Source organism: Saimiri boliviensis, chromosome 1 (genome assembly GCF_048565385.1).
Source record: "Saimiri boliviensis isolate mSaiBol1 chromosome 1, mSaiBol1.pri, whole genome shotgun sequence".
Taxonomy (NCBI): Eukaryota; Metazoa; Chordata; class Mammalia; order Primates; family Cebidae; genus Saimiri; species Saimiri boliviensis.
In genome coordinates, this window is record NC_133449.1 from 172,632,313 (window position 1) to 172,654,258 (window position 21,946).

At 38.9% G+C, this 21,946-nt stretch overlaps 1 protein-coding gene across 3 annotated transcripts in view; it reads left to right on the top strand.

Moving 5' to 3' along the window:
- Positions 1-21,946, top strand: part of KCTD16 (potassium channel tetramerization domain containing 16) — a 303,314-nt gene that overhangs the window by 14,588 nt on the left and 266,780 nt on the right. For 2 of the 3 annotated variants that reach the window (XM_074381204.1, XM_003920556.4), the window contains exon 1: positions 21,017-21,946. The exons of the other annotated variant lie outside the window; for it this stretch is intronic. The gene's annotated coding sequence lies outside the window, so the exon portion shown is untranslated. Of the gene's footprint in view, positions 1-21,016 lie in introns of those variants that run through there. 3 annotated transcript variants of the gene reach the window in all.

A 21,946-nucleotide genomic window follows, 5' to 3' on the forward strand; every position in this document is an offset into this window, starting at 1 on the left:
ACTTGTTCTTATTGTATCAGACACTGTTCTAAGTATCTTACATATATTAACTTATTTAATACTCAAAACTTTTCCTGTAAGTGGAAACTATCCTGTTAAACTTTCCTGTTAACTATCTTCAATTTGCAGAGGAAGACATAGAGGCAGAGAGAGGTAAGTGACTTGCCCAAAGTCAAATGGCTGCTGAGCAGTAGAGTCAGGATGGATACCCAGGAAGTTGATTTAGAGTCTATGCACTTAACCACAATATTATTTTGCCTCTCTGACACCAATGCAATCTTTTAAAATATCACCTACATCTTTTTTATTGGACACCTCTTCTGTATAAGTTTGTATTTCAGACAACAGAAAATTAAATGTAAATTGATAGCATTGTGGAAAGATATTCATTGCCTCAGTGGATGCCAAGTCTACGGTACAGCCAGCTTCAGATGTGTTTGAATCCAGTGGCTCAAACAATACCTTACATCTTGATGGTCCCAGAAAATGTTCCCAAATCACATCTTTTTGTCTCTGATTGAGCTCCATGTCCATTGCTGTAATGAAACTTGGTAGCAGGGAGTATTAAATGCTGTCACCAGTTTACCCAGGTAAGTCATGCACTCGGACCTGGAGCAAGGGTGACAACAATACCACCTGAAACACAGAAACTTGGAGTAGGGGAGGGTGACTTCTCATGCAGTATTACTAAACACCCATTCGCATTTTATTGTGTTTTTTTGTTTTTTTGTTTTTTTTTTTTGAGACGGAGTGTCGCTCTTGTTACCCAGGCTGGAGTGCAATGGCGTGATCTCGGCTCACCGCAACCTCCACCTCCTAGGCTCAGGCAATTCTCCTGCCTCAACCTCCTAAGTAGCTGGGATTACAGGCACGTGCCACCATGCCCAGCTACTATTTTGTATTTTTAGTAGAGACGGGGTTTCACCATGTTGACCAGGATGGTCTTGATCTCTTGACCTTGTGATCCACCCACCTCAGCCTCCCAAAGTGCTGGGATTACAGGCTTTTTTTTTTTTTTTTTTTTTTTTTTTTTTTTTTTTTTAAGATAGGGAGCTTTTTATTGCATTAGGAATAAATACATGAGTGAAATTATTAAGATTGAAAAAAACCCTTATGAATTATTTGAGTAATAAAAAGGTAATAACAATAGCTATTCTCAACTTTTAGTGCTAATTATATAATAAATGCTGTCCTAAGTATTTTACATGTATTGACTCAGTCCTCACAAGAACTATTTACTGGTTAGATACCTGAGGTGCAAAAGGAGCTGGGTGAACCTGGAAGGGAATATGATAACTTGCCCTAAGTGACCCAGGTGATGCAGTCAAGGTTTGAACTCAGGGTGAGCTTCAGAACCTCTCTGCACTTCATCATTTGAACTCTAGGCTATCTTCAGAGCCTCTTCCATAATCTGTCATTCTTTTATAAGGTAGCTTACTTGTCACATATACAAACTATAGCCCACAAAAGAAACAATAATTTATCAGTTATGCCTGATATTTACTATCAGGAAAGACAGCAGAGACCGTCATATGGCCAACCCAGCAAACAATTAGAGCTTACAATAGCATATAAAGTCTATAGTTATGTAAGAAAGAAATAGTAAACATGAAGTCTATTCTACCAATTTTGTACTAGATCCCATTTAAGAAAAAAAAAAAAGAAAAAAAAAGAAAAGAAAAACAACGAATGGCTTATGGTCCCTGTTCAGAGCCTAAGGGAATTGGTTGAAAGTTTAATAAAAAATTGTGCTAAAATTTTTTTAAAAATGCATGCTACCAATCAGAACTGTTCATCATCATAAGCATTGCATTTATTTTGCTTCTATGTACTTTAATAGTATTCTAGTTTTGTAATTTAAAAAAATAGCTGAAAATCTGTCTCAAAGCTGTCACCTCTTAAAAAAAGCCAGTTTGTTTAAACAATGCCAAGCTTTTTCAGTTACCTACATTTTCTCCTCAACACAAGCCCCATCCAAAGACAGCATCCAAGCCAATATACCATATGTATATTAAAGTTTTAATATTTGCAAAACTGATCAATGTAAGGGATTACTAACTTTTTTAACCACTAGAAGTGTAACATCAGCCGCATAGCTTTTCTTGACCTCAATTTGCACAACTGAAAAATGAAGACAAAAAGAAACTGGAATAGGATGTATTGATCCTTCCATTCATTCAGTAAGTCTTTATTGAACATGTATTATGTGTCAGGCTGTGTGCCAGGTGCTGGGGATGGGACATAATAATGAACAAAAATGATCATGATCCTTTCCTTCCCTCTCAGTGCTTACAGTGCCATTGGGGGAGATAAACATGATTCAAATAATCACCCCTCAACTAGTCAAAGGACTCCTTAGGGCTTTTCAGTTCCTAAATTCCATATACACGCAAACATAAATAGTTCATAGAACACAAATCTTCTTACATGTTTATTTGGAAGATCTGACAAATCTCATTTATTTCTTAGACTTATTTTTTCCAGACTATTAGCCACAGATATTGCAAATCACTTATAACAATTTTCTGCCTGTCAATGACATAATGCATTGTCCTGGCTCATTATTGTAATAGTTGTTACTATGCATATTGAATGCCAATTTCAGGTAATAATTTAGTCTTCATTTTCTTCTCATTCCTAGACCTGCCCTTCTATCTCTAACAGGGAGGGATTAAAAAATAACCAGATTAATAAAATGTAGAATTTCAAAGGTAAGAGCTGATTACACATACACACAGAGCGGGCAAGAGAGAAATATGTTGTTTATTCTTCTAGCTATAACAAAATATCACTTGGGTTCCCCCTTTTCCTCAGATTTTAATTCTGTTGATGAAGCATATACAGCAGAAAATATGAAAATGAGTTGTTTTCACTGAATCATTAATGACTTGAGGCTGGCAGGAGGTAGACTTTTTAATTGCTTACTTGTTTATTAAATTTCTTTTTTATCAGTTGGTCTCTGGATTTCTTTGTGTAACGCAGAGTCATGTTGTTAATAAAATCATCTGTAAAATTTTTGGTTTTACCTGTAGAAGTGATTTTACATGTTCCAGATGTCTTAGGTTGTGTTAAATGTTTGAGGAAAGAAGGCTATTTATTGGAAACCAGCCAGGATCTTTGTTTAGAATATTTTTGCCAGCAGCTCTTCTGTTTCAGGCTGTGATTTCATCAAAAGATATTTTCACAAGCCATTGCTTCAGTAACCACATCTCCAGCCCCACTGGAAATGGATGTGGTTAATCTAGTAGACAGCACTCTTTGTCTGAGCCTAGCTTAGGCATAGTAGACTGAAATATTATGTATCTGAAGTTGTTTTTCACCATGGTTGGCAAGAAGCTCTGATAATCTGCTATCATTATAGGTTTCTTGCTTCTTAGCACAACAGCAAGGCTTCTTTGACAGGGAAGAGTCTAGGCCAGGAGTCCCCAAACTACGGCCCGCGGGCGGCATGCGGCCCCCTGAGGCCATTTGTCCAGCCCCCCCGCCGCACTTCAGGAAGGGGCACCTCTTTCATTGGTGGTCAGTGAGAGGAGCACAGTAGGTGGTGGCCCTCCAACGGTCTGAGGGACAGTGAACTGGCCCCCTGTGTAAAAAGTTTGGGGACGCCTGGTCTAGGCAAATGTTTTGGTTGATAATGAACTGTCCAAATCTTAGATTTCATCTGGATTTTTCTGTTAATGTGATCCTTCTCTGCAAGTCGTCCTTTGATACTTATAAAAAACTAATAAATATTAGCTTTGTACCTCTTCCAGATTTACTGTTATTTAGTGGTAGGGAGTTACTAAGGCCACATTCTCATCCTAGGTCTGTTTTCTTATGCCTGACAATAGAAAATACATGATAAAATGGTCAAAGTTAGTTTTAAGAATGCATTTCCTGATGGAGTTTAGAATGATACATCTGGTGGTAAGCTTTCTCATTCTCTTTTCTTCAACCCCCAAAGGGTGCTTAACCAAAAATGGCTAGGCTGATAGTAGGTAGGACATTTCAACCTCTGGCAAATTTGTCATTGAGCAACATCAGTAAAAAAAGTGAAAGATTCTCCACTATTCTTAAGACTTTTTCAATGACTATAAATCAAGTGTAGTAAAGAGGCATCTAACCAAAATAAAATTTAAGCTATTGTGCCTAAAGTGATCCAAATATACAGGAAGAGAATGTATCAACGGATAAATAACTTGAGTTATGAATAGTAAGGACTGGAATAGGGGTTTGGAGTGAGAAAAAAGTCAGGTGAGAGGTCAGCTTGAAAACACCAAATGGGGCATTGTAAAATTTTTAATTTAATATTCAACTCCGCTCCCCCGCCACAAAAAGTTCAGAATCAATACTAAGTGAACAATGTCTTTGAAAAGTGAATTTTTCTACAAAGAAGTTCCAAAAGAGAGAGAAAAGATCAACTATGCACAACATAATCAAAAGCAAGCTCTGTTGTAATGATAAGGCCTTATATTCCTGTGTGGGTGTCTAAGTAGCACGAGTAATTTGCAAACACATTGATAAAGGCGATAAATAACAATAACATCAAAGGATGCACATAGACATTTTAGAAACTTTACATTATGCCAGGCTCTTTAAAATAGTTAAATCCACTGGAGTAGCAGTTCTGAAAGTATTTAAGGCATAGTTCTTAACCTATTTGGAGAACATGCACTGTTCTGAAATTTGGATCAACTCTTGGGATCTCTAGAAAATGCAGAGCAAATAAATAGAGTTTTGCATACAATTTCAGGGAATTTTGTGAAGCCCATTTGCAGACCTAGGTTAAGAATGGAGGCTTAAAGCAAATCGTGCTAGGTAATAAGGACCTTCACCGGAATGTAGTTTTCTTTTCTGAGTAACTGTTTTCAGCCACCTCACCTTGTATCACAATACACATGCCCTTGGATTTTCTCAGGTGGTTTCCCAGAATTCTTTCCTCTTTTCCCTTCCATTGGTCCTCCCATTTTAATTCGCATGGTTGCCGTATTCCTTAGCCTTTTATGAAGGTAGTTAAGGTAGAATGCTATCTTGTTATTTCCCTTCCTTCTTCACAGTGGCTTTAAAGAGTTTATGTGGTCTCTGTGTCAGAACTACTTATTGCATTCAGGATGAGGCTGACAAACCACAACCTGTGAAGACAGACTGGGGAAATCCACCGGAAAAGGTTTTAGAAGGAACTGCAGATTTCTTGTGAGTAACCAGGCCCATTGAGAGCAATGAATTACATAAGCACAAATGAATATGTCTGCATTTAGATGACCCTTCACCCCACCCGCAGCCAGGAACTTAGTCACTCTTTCCTCTGTGTCTCCTTAATGCTATTATACCTCTATTACAGCTCCTATCACTGCACTGGATGTATTTGTTTATGAGTCTGTCTCTCTTACTAGACTATGAGCAATTCCAAGGGTAAGTCCATGACTTATTTATCTCTGTACCCCAGCCCGGTGTCTGGGTTAAGAGTGCAGGCTTTGGAGTCAGAGTGTCTGCACTCAAATCTATGTTCTGTACATTTGCGTAGGATCACTTGGGCAAGCTATTTAACTGATCTGAACCTTGGCTTCTCTCTCCTTCCTTCTCTCTTTCTTATGATGCCTCACTTTCCTTTTGTACCTGTAAGTGTCACACTAACAAGGTTATTGTGAAGAATAAATGAAATCATATTTAGCATAGCGACAGTCTCTTAGTGAGTGACTCAGCAATTGGTATCTATTATCATACTATTAGTATTACAATTGATTGTTGAATGAAAATTCCTTCCTTACTATAGTTCCCCTGACTGGAAAAAGCCTTTTTTAGCTTCAACTACTAGAGAACATACTTTCTCCCTATCTCTTTCCTTATCCCTTCTGTCCCTTTGCTGTTAATACCCATCCCCAGTAACATGGTAATTAATATTCTACTTTATTTTTCTCCACTATATTTATTATCACCTGACATTCCATATGCTTACTCGTTTACTGTCTAGTATATGAACTCAATGAAGGCAGGGGCTTCAACTCTTTTGTGTTCATTGTGATAACCCTATTGCCTATAGCAATGTCCAGCACGAGGAACACACTAAACAAATATTTGCAGAATGAATGAGTGAATGGGCACTCACAGGCACACATACACATACACAACACACATAAAATATCTGCGTTCTCTGCCGTAGACAACAGTCTCACAATTATTGTCACTCAGCGTGTGACATTCAATGCACACCATTCTTCACTTTGCCAGACGGGTTATAGAGCAGCTTTTCTCTTTATTTCCCTTTCTTTCATGGCTGGGGGATGGTAGGGAAAATATTTTTCAGTACTGTTGTAAAAACTGAAATGCTTAGAACTTTGAATGGGAATCACTGGTGGAAGTCATGTCTGACAAGTGAGAAAAGGGATCCTGGGGAGAGGGTAGATGAGTTCTGAGTTTCCCTGCAGAAGTGGTAGTTGTCTAGAAACTTGTTTCTGTCATTTCTGCTCAAAAACACACAATGACTACTTGGTGTTTACAGAATTAAGTTCTAATTCCTCAGCAACTCTACCACTGTTTCTTCACTGGTGCCTTTTGCTCCAGCCAAATTAGATTATTCACTGTTCTTTTGCCAACTGCTGCTCCACACCATACACTCCCTGACACACACTTACGCAAATATTTTTTCAACCACATTTTTCCTTCTACTTTAGCTTCTGTTTCTCTAGATTTCACCTGTCCTTCAAAATGCAATTGAAACCCTGTCTAGTCATGGTATTTCCTCATTCCTGTCATCCTCCCCCGCAAGCCCTGAAGACAGCTGGCTGAGTTCTCCTTCCTCAGATTTCTTTTAAATTTCTTTCACCATTTATTCTGTAAAAGACAGAATAGTTAATAATGAATGTAAATGTAGAGAGAGGCTTGCATTTCTTGAGGCTACAGTGAGAAGCCATCAGTTTCTCACAGGGCTTGGCAGGGTATATCAAGTTGGTGGACCAAAGGGGACATCTCATTGCTAACTTTGGGAGCTTGAGACTTCACGAGGGGAAAGAAATGAGTAATTGAAACTGAGACTCACTTCAGGATGCTGGGTAAGTGAACAGTGTTAACTCAGGGTAACTTTTAGTTTCTCTTCAAGGCTTCAGGTGGATGTAAGAGACTGTGATAACACTGCCCCCTTCTGTTACTTTAGGTTTTTAATCCTGATGCCGTCTTAACTCTGGTTTGATGATCCTGACATGAATTTTCGATTTCCAAGAAATGCTTACTTAAGGCAGAAGAGAAAGGAAGTCATATGTTCAATGTGATACATGATTTCATTCTATCAAGTTTCGTCTTTTCATAGTCCACTTCATCATTAAATTTTGTTGTGACATTTCACTTCAATTACATTATAATGGGAGATTTTAGACCAGGGAAGGAATGAAGCCTAGGCTCATAACAAAATCAATTAATTAATCTATTTATTTGTGTTTTAAAGGGTTACACGATTTCTCCTAGTTCCTAGAGCTTTCCTCTTTCTTCCCTTGGAAGTTAAAGAAAACCAGTGGTTGAAGTACTGTGGTTCTTTCATTTATGACAGAACCTTTCATTTATGACAGATTTTAAGAGCAGTTGAAGAGTTGTGAATGCTGGTCCTTCACGCATCAAAAACCAGTATCACTTTCTATGAATATCACTATTTGCAAAATGATTTATTTCAGAACTTTTGAATGCCTCTGTAACTTTTTCCCCCCTTTTTTATAAGCCCGTTTGTATGGAACTCTAAAGAAGTTGAGGCCAGATAGCAGAGGGCTTTGAATGTACACCAAGGACTTTGGAGTTTATTCTGTGAGCAGTGGGGACCCAATTAAGATATCTGGGCAAAGAATGGCATCTTAGAAAGAGAACACTGTCAGCTTCGTGTAAATGAACTGAGATTAAAAAAAAAAAAAAAAAAAAAAACAACTTGAAAGAAGGGAGAATATTGACAGGTCCATATAGAAATACCACCATCTATATCCCCCAAATCCTCACCAGCATTTCCTCATTTATTCTGCTTTACTCTAGTCTGAGATATCATCATACGTCACCTAAATCCCTGCAAATTCTCCCCACTGATCTCCCTACAACAAATTTTGTTTCCATGGCAATCTATTATCCCCAATCAGCCAACGTCACCTTTTAAAACGCAAGCAAACCTGAACACGTCACTTCTAACTTTAAATTCACCAATGACTTCCCATAACACATAGAATGAAATCTACGGTTTGGCCCCTGCCTGTATCTCAGACCTGCACTCTCACCCTTACTCACTGGGATCTAACTTGCTGGCTTTCCTGGTTCCTTGAACAAGCTAAGCTTAGTTACACCTTAGACAGCTGAGCCTTTACTGTTACCATTCCACCCACCTAGAGCACGCTGTTCCCAGCATTTCACATAGCTGCTCCTTACTCAGCTCTCTTCCCCAAAGTCCCAGGCTGCAGCAGCAATCCTTTTCTCCTTGCCCCCAACAAGATATTCTTTTTATATTACCTATTTTATTCCTAGCTCATTTCACTATTTCAAATTATCTTGCTCATTTATTTGTTTATTTGTTTATGATCTGTGTTTCTGGCCTATAATGGAAGTTCCATGAGGGTAAAGAGCTGGTCTATTTTATTCATCTCTGGATCCCCAACACATAGACCCTATAGCCTACTGTTGTGCCTGGCTCATGGCAAGTGCTTCATAATTATTTGCTAGTCAAATTTGGGTAAAAGGCAAAGAATAAAGGTAGGATAAATGGAAGTGAAGAGAAGAGATATCTGAAAGAATTGCAGAAGAGACAAAGTGGGTAGATTTGATTATTGAGCGTTTGGGTACCAATGGAAAGGGAGGGATCAGATGATGGATTTTCACTTGGACCGAGAAACCTGTGATGCTCTTAACATAGAAGGAAAACTTGGATAAATGAAAGAGATGGGAGTGTAAAACAGATATTTAGCTTTGGACTCAAGTGTAAGGTGCTGGTAGATCTTTGTAAAGATGCCCAGCAGGTATATGGAAGTTGGGAAGAAAGCAAGGCCAAGCATTTAGAAGTTGTAGTCATTTGCATACAGTGATGTTGGTTCAGAGATTAAATTAGGTAAACAAGGGGGAATATTTAGGGAAGAAAGAAGAGAACATTAACAATGTGCAGACTTTAGCTCAGATATCCTTGTATATACAGCACCATGCTGGGACAAGTGTCAGCTAACAAATGAGGAGCAAGCTCTGGAGCTTATGGGGCCAGAGATGGTGACACTGATAACTTGTCAAGCAGAAAATATGTTATCCATACAAGAAACATTACAACAGTGCCATATGGTGCTCTTTGACTTATCCAAACTACCTCTCAGTAGGAGGCCGTGCATCCACAAGGGAGACATATGACTGCTCTGTTTCCTTCCCTTCACATCTGTAAGGGGTCCAGAGTAAAGATTGGCCAATGTTAATGATGTGGCTCTACCTTGAGCTTTTGTGGAGCTAATAATCTACAACAGTTTGGGGAAGGGGAAAATGCATTTTTAGAAAGACACAAAGCAATGTGTTTGTAATAGCAAACGCTGCATTTGTTGAGCATTTACTGTGGGCTAGGTAGTGAACTAAGCACTTAACATGCATTGTTTATTTAGTTCTCACAAAACTCTGTGTGAGAAGTACCGTTATACTCCTGCTGTACAGATCAGAAAACTGTGACTCAGATGTATGTAACTTTCCCAGCTGGTAAATGATGGAGGTAGGATTTGGCCCCAGAACTCTCTGATCCCAAAGCCCACCCTTTTAACCATGATGCTTAATTGCTTCTCTGTGCAAGCAATAATCATTTTTAGTATTTAAATTGTGTTTTGGTATTTGTTGTGAATACTATGAATTTGTGAATATTAAATCAATAAGTCAGGAAAACTTTACTTGCAGTAATGAAAGGTGACCACAGATCCTTCAATGTTGTCATTTTGTGCTGATCAAAAGTAACTCAATCTCCTTTGTGTTACACATTGCCTTAAATAACTGTTGCTTATACAGTCAACTTCCCCAGACCCTCAGGATATCCTTAATTATAGGAATCTCTGTGTATCTGAAATAGAAATAGTACTTGGAATCCTTCTTTACCACCATCCCCGAATGTTAAACTCTCTTCTGTTTACCTTTTATATCTTTCTGGGTTGCTGCAAGGCTTATGTTGGCCTTTGAAATCTCAAAGTATTTCTACCAGGCAACAAATGTCTACTGATCTGGGTTTCTTAGACCACTCCTTAGGGACAGCTTAACTTAAGCTGTTGCAGTGCCGACTGCTTGCTACCATCCAGCATCTTTCTTGACTTTTGCAGAATCTCCAGCACCTTTTGTCAGCCATCTTGAGCTTCAGTGTTCCCTGGCACACAAGGAACCGTACAAAGAGGGAGCTGGTAGAGTCAACAAATGGAGAGGGAAGGTCCACTCAAATGGCTCTTAGTCTTCACTGGCTGAGAACCAAATACAAATTAGCTGTATGGTCGAGTGCTGCAATGGACTTACATTTATATATACATATAAAATATTTCTGAGATTGTCAGCACTCTAATGAATCAGCCCTGTCTGGAACAGTTCTAAATGAATTCTAAATGAGTGCCTCTCTGACTTCATACCCAGTAAATGTATAGTAATGCAAAGTGGCCCTTTCTTTAGTTCATCAATCATTTATTAATGGGCACTTTATGTGAGGCATGACGTTTCTTAGAGTTTCAAAAAATGGCTTTGTCTTTGGTGGCTCTGTTTCTCTCGCAGAACTTTTTTTCAGTTCTCTTAACAGCAGTCATCACGTTCTCCTGTGTGCTGGTTGTCTCCAAGTCAGACAGAGTGTTTTCCCCTATTGGATTATAAGCTTAGTGAAGGTAACACTCATGTTTGACTCATTATTACATCCTCTATAAAGACTAACATAGTTTCTTGTACAAATAGAGACATAAATATTTGAGTAAATGAATGATAAGAGACATGGAGAATATGTTTGAAAGGAGCTCAAAACTTATTTTGTTGGACTCCAGAAATCTTGGCTGTCATTTCTATGTGGGCTCCAGGGGGTTGACTCTGAGTGGCCAGTGGCTCTGCAGGTGATTTGTTTTCTTTTTGAGGGGAGTGAGTTTTTACTATTGTGAAGCACTTATATTATGGTCAGTGCTTCACAATAATAAAACTCCATCAGTCACTCCCATTGGGCAGTTACTTTTTCTTTCTTTACACTTATAGGTGTAAATGACCTTGGACCAAATGGCAATAAAAGGAAGTGATTAGATTACTGTTTTTGGTGCAAATAAAACATTTTATTATTTCTCCACCCCTAGCCCATTCATCTAATTTTTAAACTTAATTTATAATTGTATTATATGCCCTGTCCAGGGGTAATTGTAGCTTCTATGTCCAGTATTATGGCACATCAACAACACTTATGTATGTAACTACTCTCAAGACCTCATTTAAATACATGAAAAATTCAAGAGATTGTTCAAGGGATACCAGGTTGTATCCAGTTTCTATGAGATACATAAATCTTTTTTTGTGTCACTCCGTTTGTTCATAGACATTATTTTTCCTGATGAATGGCAACCAGATTTATCAGGAAGATACACAACACTGGCTCCATTTCAAACAATTGTCCAATGTCCTCTGGCAGCCACTGGAACTGCATATTGCAATGGTACCAGCCTGTCATTTTGAGAGACTCCTAGGGTAATTGTGAGATGTGCTTGAGACCCAGATCATTGTCTCTAAAGGTAACATGCAATTTCCTTGGCAAAAGCTGTGCAACTCTGCATTGTACAGCAAAAAAGGTGATGTTTCCTATCTCATATTTGAATTATGTGCTTTGGCCCCTTAAATCTTGTGCCTAGTGTGTATGTCTGTGTAGGTAAATCATGATCAGGCCTTCTAACTCCATAATCCACCCTACACACATGTTTGGAAAGCATGCAGAGTAACTGATATATAAAATAGTTGGATTAGAATTGTCTGGTATCTTGCCAAAATATTTTTTCATTAAATTATATTTTTCAAGCATATAAGCACTTTTTTAAAAAAATAAAAACGAGTATTTTATTGTTCTGATGTAAATTCTTTATTTATTTATTTATTTTTTTGAGTTAGAATCTCACACTGTCTCCCAGGCTGGAGTGCGGTGGCGTGATCTTGGCTCACTGCAGCCTCCCACTCCCAGGTTCAAGTGATTCTCCTACCTTAGCCTCCCAAGTAGCTGAGATTACACCATGCCCAACTAATTTTTGTACTTTTAGTAGAGACGGGATTTTGTCATGTTGGCTAAGCTGGTCTTGAACTCCTGACCTCAGGTGATCCACCCGTCTTGGCCTTCCAAAGTGCTGGGATTACAGGCATGAGCCATCACACGGGGCGCTGATGTAAATTCTTATCCTAAAATAAATGTCTTATTTTTACAAGCTTTTAAATTCTGGAAAATAAAGATATATATATTATCCTTTTGGATTCATGAAGGGTGAGTTCTGTGATGCTTTATTCACAAACATTTTTTTTTTTTCACATTTGGAACCAACATTTCAGGAGTAAAAGAAAATTAGATATGCCACACTTGTAGATCACACGCTTGCTGTATCCAGCCGAAACTTCCATATACCATTGCCCTAACTGGTGTTTTATTGTTTCATTCATTCATTTACTTGTTCATTCTCACAATCCTTTTCTAAATATGTATAGAGTGCTTACTCTCCAAGCCAGGCACTGAACTGGATATAGTGGTGATCTATGTTGGATTGTGTTGTTGTCCTGTTTGATGCCAAATCAAAATATATTGGGTACATAGTGAGGATATTTAATAAAAGATTATATGCCCAATTAAGTTGGGTGTAGTTAAAAAGGACTTCGGAATCAGACAGGTTTGGTGTGATCCCCTGATGGTTACTTAACCTCTTGGAGGCTCTTTTATTCTCCCCACAACGCTAACATTTCAGGATTGTTAGTAATTAAGATAGAAAATATATGTGGAATTGCCTGGCAAATTAATTTTATTAATTTGTTTGGCCACAGACACAGACGTGAATATTTTAAGAAACTGGTATCAGTGAAAATTTGAAACCGGAAACTCTGATCTCTTACTCTTTCAGGAGTGTTTCTTTTAATGGTTTCTTTTTTTTCTTCCATTCCAGTTTGACCCCCTATCGAAGATGTGAATGACCTCTTTGTAGTAGTTTGTTAAGAGAGGCTGGTTTTTGCAGTCAGTTTGTTTCTCTGGGACCTGACCAAATGAAAAGATCCCTGCTAGCTTGTAGAACTCAATGTTTGAGAAATAAACTGGAATCAACGACCTTATATTTCTAACTAACAGCTCCATCTGACATGACCCTGTCAGCTTTTTAATTACTTTATTGGGCCATTCTGAGGATATCACTCTTGGTTCTGCAATTAAATTCAACGAACATTAACTGAGCTTCTCTCAGATGCTAGGCCTTGTGCTACCGGCTTGAGGAAACCAAGAATGAAAAGATGCCTGGCCCATGGATTTCTTGCAAATAACTCAAAAGGGAAGGGGAAAAAGTGGTTTTCGGAGCATATCTGCAATTCTCAGCTTTGAGTCCTCAAGTCCTCTAATAAAACAATTCCAGTTTTGCTCCTTGAGCTAAATCTTTCCATTTGTTATTTGGTGTTTGCCCTTCTTTCTTCCTGCCGTTCCCCATCTGCAGATGCCACTGGTAAGATTCATTTCAACGTAAGAGTATGACATGTTGGATTTATTTGTGAAAAATGCCTTCTACAAACAATTGCTATACCAAAGTAACTGTGCTGAATCATTGTAAAATGGTGTGATCTGTTTTGAATGAGCCAGGCTGTTCGTTCACTCTCTTCTATTCATCATCCTTTGAAAGGTGTACATGCTTTCCAAGTCAGGAGCCGGTGTTTTTAAATGAACTAATTATCAATCTCCAAGGGCAAATGTGCTTAGAGTTCCGATATCACTTTACTTTCTCCTATTCCTCTCCTAGCAGGGAGAGCCAGGCTTTCAGAAAAGGGATCAGTAACATCACCAACATAAATGAGTAAAGTGTTTACTCATGATTATTTAGCTTTGAAAGTGGTAGATACTGCTTTCAAACTCTGTTCTGCCTGATTGTAAAACCTGTTTCTTTTCATTACAATCAGGATTTTAAAACTCTTATTTCCTCAAGTTGTTTCAGGGTGTTCCACAAGTTCCATTTACACATATATAAAACTATTTAGAAAAATAAAATACACTCTAAAGACAATTCAGATATTTATTATTGCAAGATCTGGCAGATTTTTTAAAAATAAATATTTTTGAACTGAATACCTAAGCGAATTCTGATTTCATTCTGCTTGTATCTGTTGCATATTATCGAATGACAACAAAGATGCCATTTGAAAGATTGGTTCCCCACGTAGTATATAAAAAGTTGATAATTACCGGCTTGCAAATTACGCTCCTTCTTTACTGAGAAATATATTATGTAATACGTATAGCAAACATAATGAGACTCTGCCAACATGTGTAATATAATTTAGCTAACAAACATCATACAGAGACTAACACATGGATCAACAGGCTGTAGGTAAAGGACTTCAGGGGAGACAAAGGTAGGCCTCTTGTTTTTAGGGCTATTCCTAAAATGGTGGATGTGCATTTAGTAAAACCAATTGTTTGAGAATTGTGCAGCTATAGTTTTTATTTGTTGACCTATTTTCAGAAATAAGTATATTTCTGTTAGTCTTCATGCTGATGAAATAACAGTTTTAAAACACATATGTGGGAGTTGGCTTTGCTTGACTTCATGGCCAAATTGTACACTCTTAACTTTGACCGTTTGTTCCAGAACAGCTTCCTTGTTTTGAAGACAAATTTAAAATGTGACTTCACATCTATACCTACTACAGAAATGTATACTTCCCTACACACTCACATACACACACACACAGCAAAAATTTTAGACTCTGTGAATATAGTCAATAATGTTGCCTTTAAACCTGAAGAGCAGTACATTTTTTTCAGGGTAGAATATATATTTTTAAAGATCAAATATTAAAATGATAGTTCATTTAGAAGAACTTTATCCTATAGACTTCTGTTCAGAAGCAAGATGGTGATACAGACAGCTTTTGCTTTCATTTGTATTTTATGACAGTAGAGATCAGGAGTATTTTCAGGGAGAAACTGTGGGAGAAATGACTTGGCTGAACATCTGCTATGAAGCTTTTATCTCAATCTGAGGCTGCAGCGGATGAACTCAAAGGATCTCCACTCCCATCTTTAAGATTAAACAAGTCTAATCCGAGTTCTTTTTTGTAAGTCTTTACTTTAACAAGAAAGATCGCTGTTTGCTGCCTTCTTCCTCTGTTTCTTACATAGCAAATTACTTCCTAGAGTGTCTGAAGATTTGACAGCTGTATTTGATCTTTATTTTGTCATTGGTCATGATAGCTCTTTAAGGGGAGACAGTTTCATTTTATAGATATGGAAGCAGAGGCCACCTGAGGTTAAATGGTTTGTCAAGATCGTATGTGAACTATGTAACACCAAAGGCTAAATATAGTACTAGGGATATTTCTGAAAATAAAAGGCAGTGCCCAAGATCTATAACTTTGTTTTCTTTTTGAGACTGATCTCACTCTGTTGCCCAGGCTGGTGTGCAGAGGCACCATCATAGCTCGTTGCACCCCTGAGCTCGAGACTCAAGTGATCCACCCACCTCAGCCTCCTAAGTAGCTAGGACTACAGGTATCCACCACCACACCAATCTAATTATTCTATTTATTAATTTATTTTTGTAGAGATAGAGTCTTGCTATGTTGCCCAGCCTGGTCTCAAACTCTTGGCCTCAAGCAGTCTTTCCACCTCAGCCTCCCAAAGTGCTGGAATTATAGGTGTGAGCCACCACACCCAGTCAATGTAACTTTAATTTTTCCCCCATTGGTAGGATTTTGAGTTTGTGTGTGCATTTGCATGTGAGTGTTTGAGTTCAGAGTTTATCTCAAATTGGGCTTTGCATCTCAACTACCTAGCACTGTGCTGGATATAACATACGTGCTTAATAAATCCATGCAGTATGGATGAAAGGGTACCAAGAAAATAATCTTGTCTGGCAAAAGGTAGTGGCATTTTCATTTTTAACCACTGTGATTCTGATTATTTTCAATTTCCCACCCTGCCACCCCATCTCTCCCACCAAATCCTGAAATTCCCCCATGAATAATAAATACATTTATAACAAGCAATGGTCTTAACCTGAATTTTCATACTGGAAGAGTAACAATTTTGGATGTAGAATTCTATTTCTATGTTTGGGCATCTTTTTTCTTTTCTTTGTGCCTCAACTGGAGTTTAACAACAATGAATGCAGATATTTTTAACCACTATCATGAATACTAATGGCATTTATTAAGCACTTGCTAAGAGCCATGGAATGTACCAGACGGCTTACATGTATTTTCATATTTAGTCTGTGCAACATACCTGGGAGGCAGGTCTTCTTATTATAACCATACCCTGGCTCAGAGACATGAGTCTCCTGTTCAAAGTCACACAGTCAGCCAGGCAGACTGGAAGAGGGGTAGTGACTGTGGTGAGGACTTGATGGTCTTCCCTCTATAAACAGCAGCTATTAACATAATGGTGATAATGCAGGAGTCCTCAGAAGCATCTAACACAATGAGTGTGCAGCGTCTTAGCATAAGTAAGTTTACAAGATCTGTTTCCTTCCTGATAGTGAAGGCTGTCGTACTGAAAGCTCTCTCTGCTTGAGGGCAGAGACAACTTAAGGATGTGTTAAGGGTGAGAATGTAGAGAGTGATCACATTATTTCAAAATTAAAATAGTCCTTTTGAGAATATAACCTTCAATATTTAGCTATGTAAGTGAAAGCAGGAAACAGAGGCAAAAACATATTTTATCAATTTCACAATTTACCTAACAAACGTCTCTATGCTTGAATATTACAAAGAACAGGATGGAACATTCTTCCTTGCTCTTCCCCTAAGAGAAATCTGTTGCTGTATGCTGTTCAGCCTTCAGGCCAGGAGTTCCATCCCACAGTGTTTCAGCGGAGAGCTGCCAGGAGAGAATAATAACACTAGCGGTGTTATTTGCTGACACGAAGGCTACGAGTACACTCACAGCCTAGGCTTGGCTTCTTGCCTCGTTAAGGCACCAAACAGCGGGGCTTACTGACAACTTCCTGAGACACAGGCGCTTACTCTAGCAGTATTTAAATCTCTTTGTGTGGTGTGTTGCTTTGTTTCCTTCAAGGCTTTTATCTTTTTAATCTTACCGCTCATTCGTTTTCATCCCTGAGACTAAAGGAACAAGAAGGAGTACAGATCTGGTGATGTTAACCTGACATCTGTGAACCCCAACATGAATGGGCTTCAGGCCAATCTTGAACCAAACGCCCGATCTCTCAGAAGGTGAGGGAGGCCTACACTGTCTTGCTTTTCTGAGGTTCCATGTAGGTTAAAAAGTAGATATGCCTAAATAAAATTAGCAAAGCAAGTGCTTATTTTTAACTGCTTACTATAATAAACTCTTTTAGCACATAACAGTATGATACAATGCAGTTGTGCAAAACAGGGTATTTACGGTGTTTATGAAAAATACCCATTCAAAATGTGTTTCAGGTAGTATGGTCAAATCATGGGTTGCAAGACTAAGGTTGTCTGGTGAATATTCTCCATTTTTCAGTTCTCAGAGTGTGTCTCTGTGAATGTATGTAAGATCTCACTTCAAAAAGAAGTTTCATAGTCAAAATTTGAGGAATTCTGTGAATGCGAATCATCAACTACACGGCCCCACCCTGGTTCCTCTTTTTACTCGGCCTTTCCTGAGAAGTTCTGCACTGACAGTGAATGCAAATTTTATGCTCCTGGGTTCATTTCCTAGGTTTTATTAGGTTCTCTAAGCAGTCCATTTTCCAAAAAAGGTTAAGAACCTATTTGTCTCAAAAGTAACCTAACCTATAAAACCCAGACCAATGAAAAGAACTCCTCATTTTAAAAATTCAAAATATTCTTCTTTTACGTTACAAAGTCTTTTAACCTTGCAATTTAAATTAATGCTAATATTTTTTAAATGGCTTGTTTTTAAAAACATGTTTGATAATCTTGAAATTTGTTGTTTCACATTTCGAGAAAATGTCTTCAAATTTGTTGTTTCAAAAAAAAATATTGTTTTTTAAATTTGCCACCTCTCTATTCCTATTCAAGAATATCTAAGATTAAAATGAGGACAGAGGTTATCCTGAAGAGTCAGTGGTCTAAAATCCATCGTGCTACTCTGTAACTGTGTGACCCTAAGAAAGTGCTGACCCTCTCTGTTCCTCAGTCCTGCATCTCTATGATGAGATAATTTTTATTCCTTGAGTCCTTTTTTTTTTTTAATTGCATTTTAGGTTTTGGGGTACATGTGATGAACATGCAAGATTGTTGCATAGGTACACACTTGGCAGTGTGGTTTGCTGCCTTCCGTCCCCTCACCTGTATCTGTCATTTCTCCCCATGCTATCTCTTCCCACCTCCCCACCCCCCCCGCCCCTCCCCCATTTCCCCCCAACGGACCCCAGTGTGTAGTGCTCCCCTCCCTGTGTCCATGTGTTCTCATTGTTCAACACCCACCTATGAGTGAGAATATACGGTGTTTGATTTTCTGCTCTTGTGTCAGTTTGCTGAGAATGATGGTTTCCAGGTTCATCCATGTCCCTACAAAGGACGTGAACTCATCGTTTTTGATGGCTGCATAATATTCCATGGTGTATATGTAGCACATTTTCCCTATCCAGTCTATCATCGTTGGGCATTTGGGTTGGTTCCAGGTCTTTGCTATTGTAAACAGTGCTGCAATGAACATTCGTGTGCACGTGTCCTTGTAGTAGAATGATTTATAATCCTTTGGATATATACCCAGTAATGGGATTGCTGGGTCAAATGGGATTTCTATTATTAGGTCCTTGAGGAATCGCCACACTGTCTTCCACAATGGTTGAATTAATTTACATTCCCACCAACAGTGTAAAAGTGTTCCTATTTCTCCACATCCTCTCCAGCATCTGTTGTTTCCCGATTTTTTAATGATCGCCATTCTAATTGGTGTGAGATGGTATCTTAATGTGGTTTTGATTTGCATTTCTCTGATGACCAGTGATGATGAGCATTTTTTCATATGTTTGTTGGCCTCCTGTATGTCTTCTTTTGTAAAGTATCTCTTCATATCCTTTGCCCATTTTTGAATAGGCTTGTTTGTTTTTTTCTTGTAGATCTGCTTTAGTTCTTTGTAAATTCTGGATATCAGCCCCTTGTCAGATGGGTAGGCTACAAAAATTTTTTCCCATTCTGTTGGTTGCCGATTCACTCTACTGACTGTTTATTTGCCGTGCAGAAGCTGTGGAGTTTGATTAGGTCCCATTTGTCTATTTTGGCTTTTGTTGCCATTGCTTTTGGCATTTTGGTCATGAAGTCCTTGCCTACACCTATGTCCTGAATGGTTTTGCCTAGATTTTCTTCTAAGGTTTTTATGTCCTTGAGTCCTTTTTAGCTTTAAGAGATTATGATTGTTTTTAGTCTGTTTCTCCACCTACTGCCATATGTCTCTGCCATGTTTTAATACCTGAGCTCCAAAGCTATTGTCATGGCGTTTTGGCCTACTCTCTTAGAATTAAAAGAAAACAAAACATTTGCTTACTTTAACTACAACCAAAACCAGTATTTAATAGGTCTAAATATAGGTTTATTTTGTCTTTGACCTGGTGGCAATGAAATATTCATTTTGTTGTCATGGTGAGCAATGTATGCCAAGTAATCACAATAAAAACTTAACAGAAAATCTAAATGTTTTGGCCCAGTTGCGTTACCAGATACAAAGCTGCACGGATAGTTTAGGACACTAGATGGCGATATAAGTGCATCACATAACAAACATCTTGATTGGTCCAGCATTAAAATCCTAATGATTGAGGCCAGAACAGGTTAATGCATTAGTTAAAGAAACAAAGTCAAATATAATCAGGTGTAGGTATGTTAGCTAATACTCTGGATATGTTCAGTAACCCAATACTTATTGAAAGAAAGGACTGTTAAACTAGAAACTACTTTATCCTACTGTTGAGCGTATTCAAGCTAATTCTCTGGGTAAGAGTTGGCAATAAACACGTTTCTCATAAAATGTGCATAATTCCTAAGTTCACATCCATTTTTGGTTTTCACTTTTTAAAATAGCAATTGTTTAGGATGGCGTGTGCCTACATATATTATTCATTGACCAAGCACTATATTCTTATCAGGAATGCGAGCCCTAAGACACTGGTGTTTTAAAGGGGAAATGGCCGACTTACTGTAAGCTGTTGGCTGGGCCATTATTGACTGGCAGGCTCAACTGGAAGCACTTTGTTAGTAGATTAGGTTGCCCTGGAAATGCCTTCCTGAAACTCTAATGATGCACTTAAGGGAGCCCTCTGGAACAGGAGTAAAATGTCTTTTAGCAGGAGTGCCTTCCACCAGAGTCCTCCTGGGATGACTTGGGAGGGGCTGGGGGCGTGTCCAAAGAGATGCTCAGTAAGGAAACAACCACAGACAAATATTGCAGGTATCAATTTCTTACAGGTAAGCTAAGATAATGACTTATGGATGTAAACGGTGGGCTTTCTGTGGGTGCCAGGGCTTCATGTCTTCATTTTGAAAGAGCATCATTAATTCCAGAGAGTGTTTATCTAGCTACCTATTTACGTATATATTAGTATTTATTTATTTTCTAGGGGTTGTGGTGGCAGGGGGATGAAAGAGAAAAGAAAAAAGAGGGAATTTGAGTGAATATGGTTTAAATCAAAGGATTTTTTTTTTTTTTTAAAAACCACTTTGTAGTTTGAACATTGGGGTCATTTTGTGTGCGTGTGTGTGTGTTTTTAAACAAGCTTTGTAGGGAAATTTGCCCTTCAGCTGGAATTCCGTGAACGGGGCGGGGGAGGGGGGAGAAGGTTTGCAGATTTTTCAAACAAAAAGTCACTTGTGTTTATCTCACTTCTTGGGTAGGGGGCAGGGATTTGCTGTGGGATGGTGGTGGTGGAGGTAAAGACAAGAAAGAAGGAAAAGGCCCTTGGAAACTCCAGACTCCATCCAGGACAGGACAGGGGGGGAAGTGGCTGCGCAGCGCTGCGTCCCCGCCCCAAGCCCCGCGCGCCTGGCAATCGCATGCCCACCGCTGGAGCGCGGCGTCCCCGTGCAGTCCTGGCAACCTGTCACCGAGGAGGACGTGACTCGGAGCTGCCTCCGCTTTCTCCAAGCCATATTCCTTTAAGATGATGTAATAGTCATTTCCCTGGATGGTTTCTTGCCTGCACTGCTGAAACAACAGCATCCGAACTGCACTGGGAACTGTGGAACCACCCAGCTCCGCCGCCAGAGAAGCCGGAGCCCCGGGCCCCCCGCTGGCATCTCTGCGCTGCCTTGGCCTTGGGCTCCCACCGGCTCCCACCTGGCTGGGAACATGGGAGTCCGTTTGCCCTTGCCGGCAGGTGGGGTGGCAACCTGGGACCCCAGCAGGGCTCGTCTTTCCATCTTTCTGCTTCTGGGCTTTCTGAAAAGCTTCTAAGTCCTGGTACCTCTTGCAACTCTCTTTTAAGGATCCTTTCCAAAGATTTTTTTTTTCCTTCTTTTTTTTCCCTGGGGAAGCTTTCGTTGAGTATTTTCTCTGCTTTACTTCTTCAACCCAACCTTCTCTCATCACCGTTTAACTTTTTTGTGACTTGTTTTAACTTAAGATACGGAGTGAATACACACGTACCTACATACATATATAAACACAAATATACATTTATATAAATACACATATATAACAATTATTTTCCAAGAGCACACCTGCCTGGCACTTTTCATTGATACCTCGGTCGTTTACCTGTTTGGGATTTGACAAGATCCAGACTCAGTTTGGCTGTGGATTCTGATTGCTTTACAAATGGTTCTTCCTATTATTGTTTTTTTCACAAGAACTGGGTCTCCAGCACTCACTAAG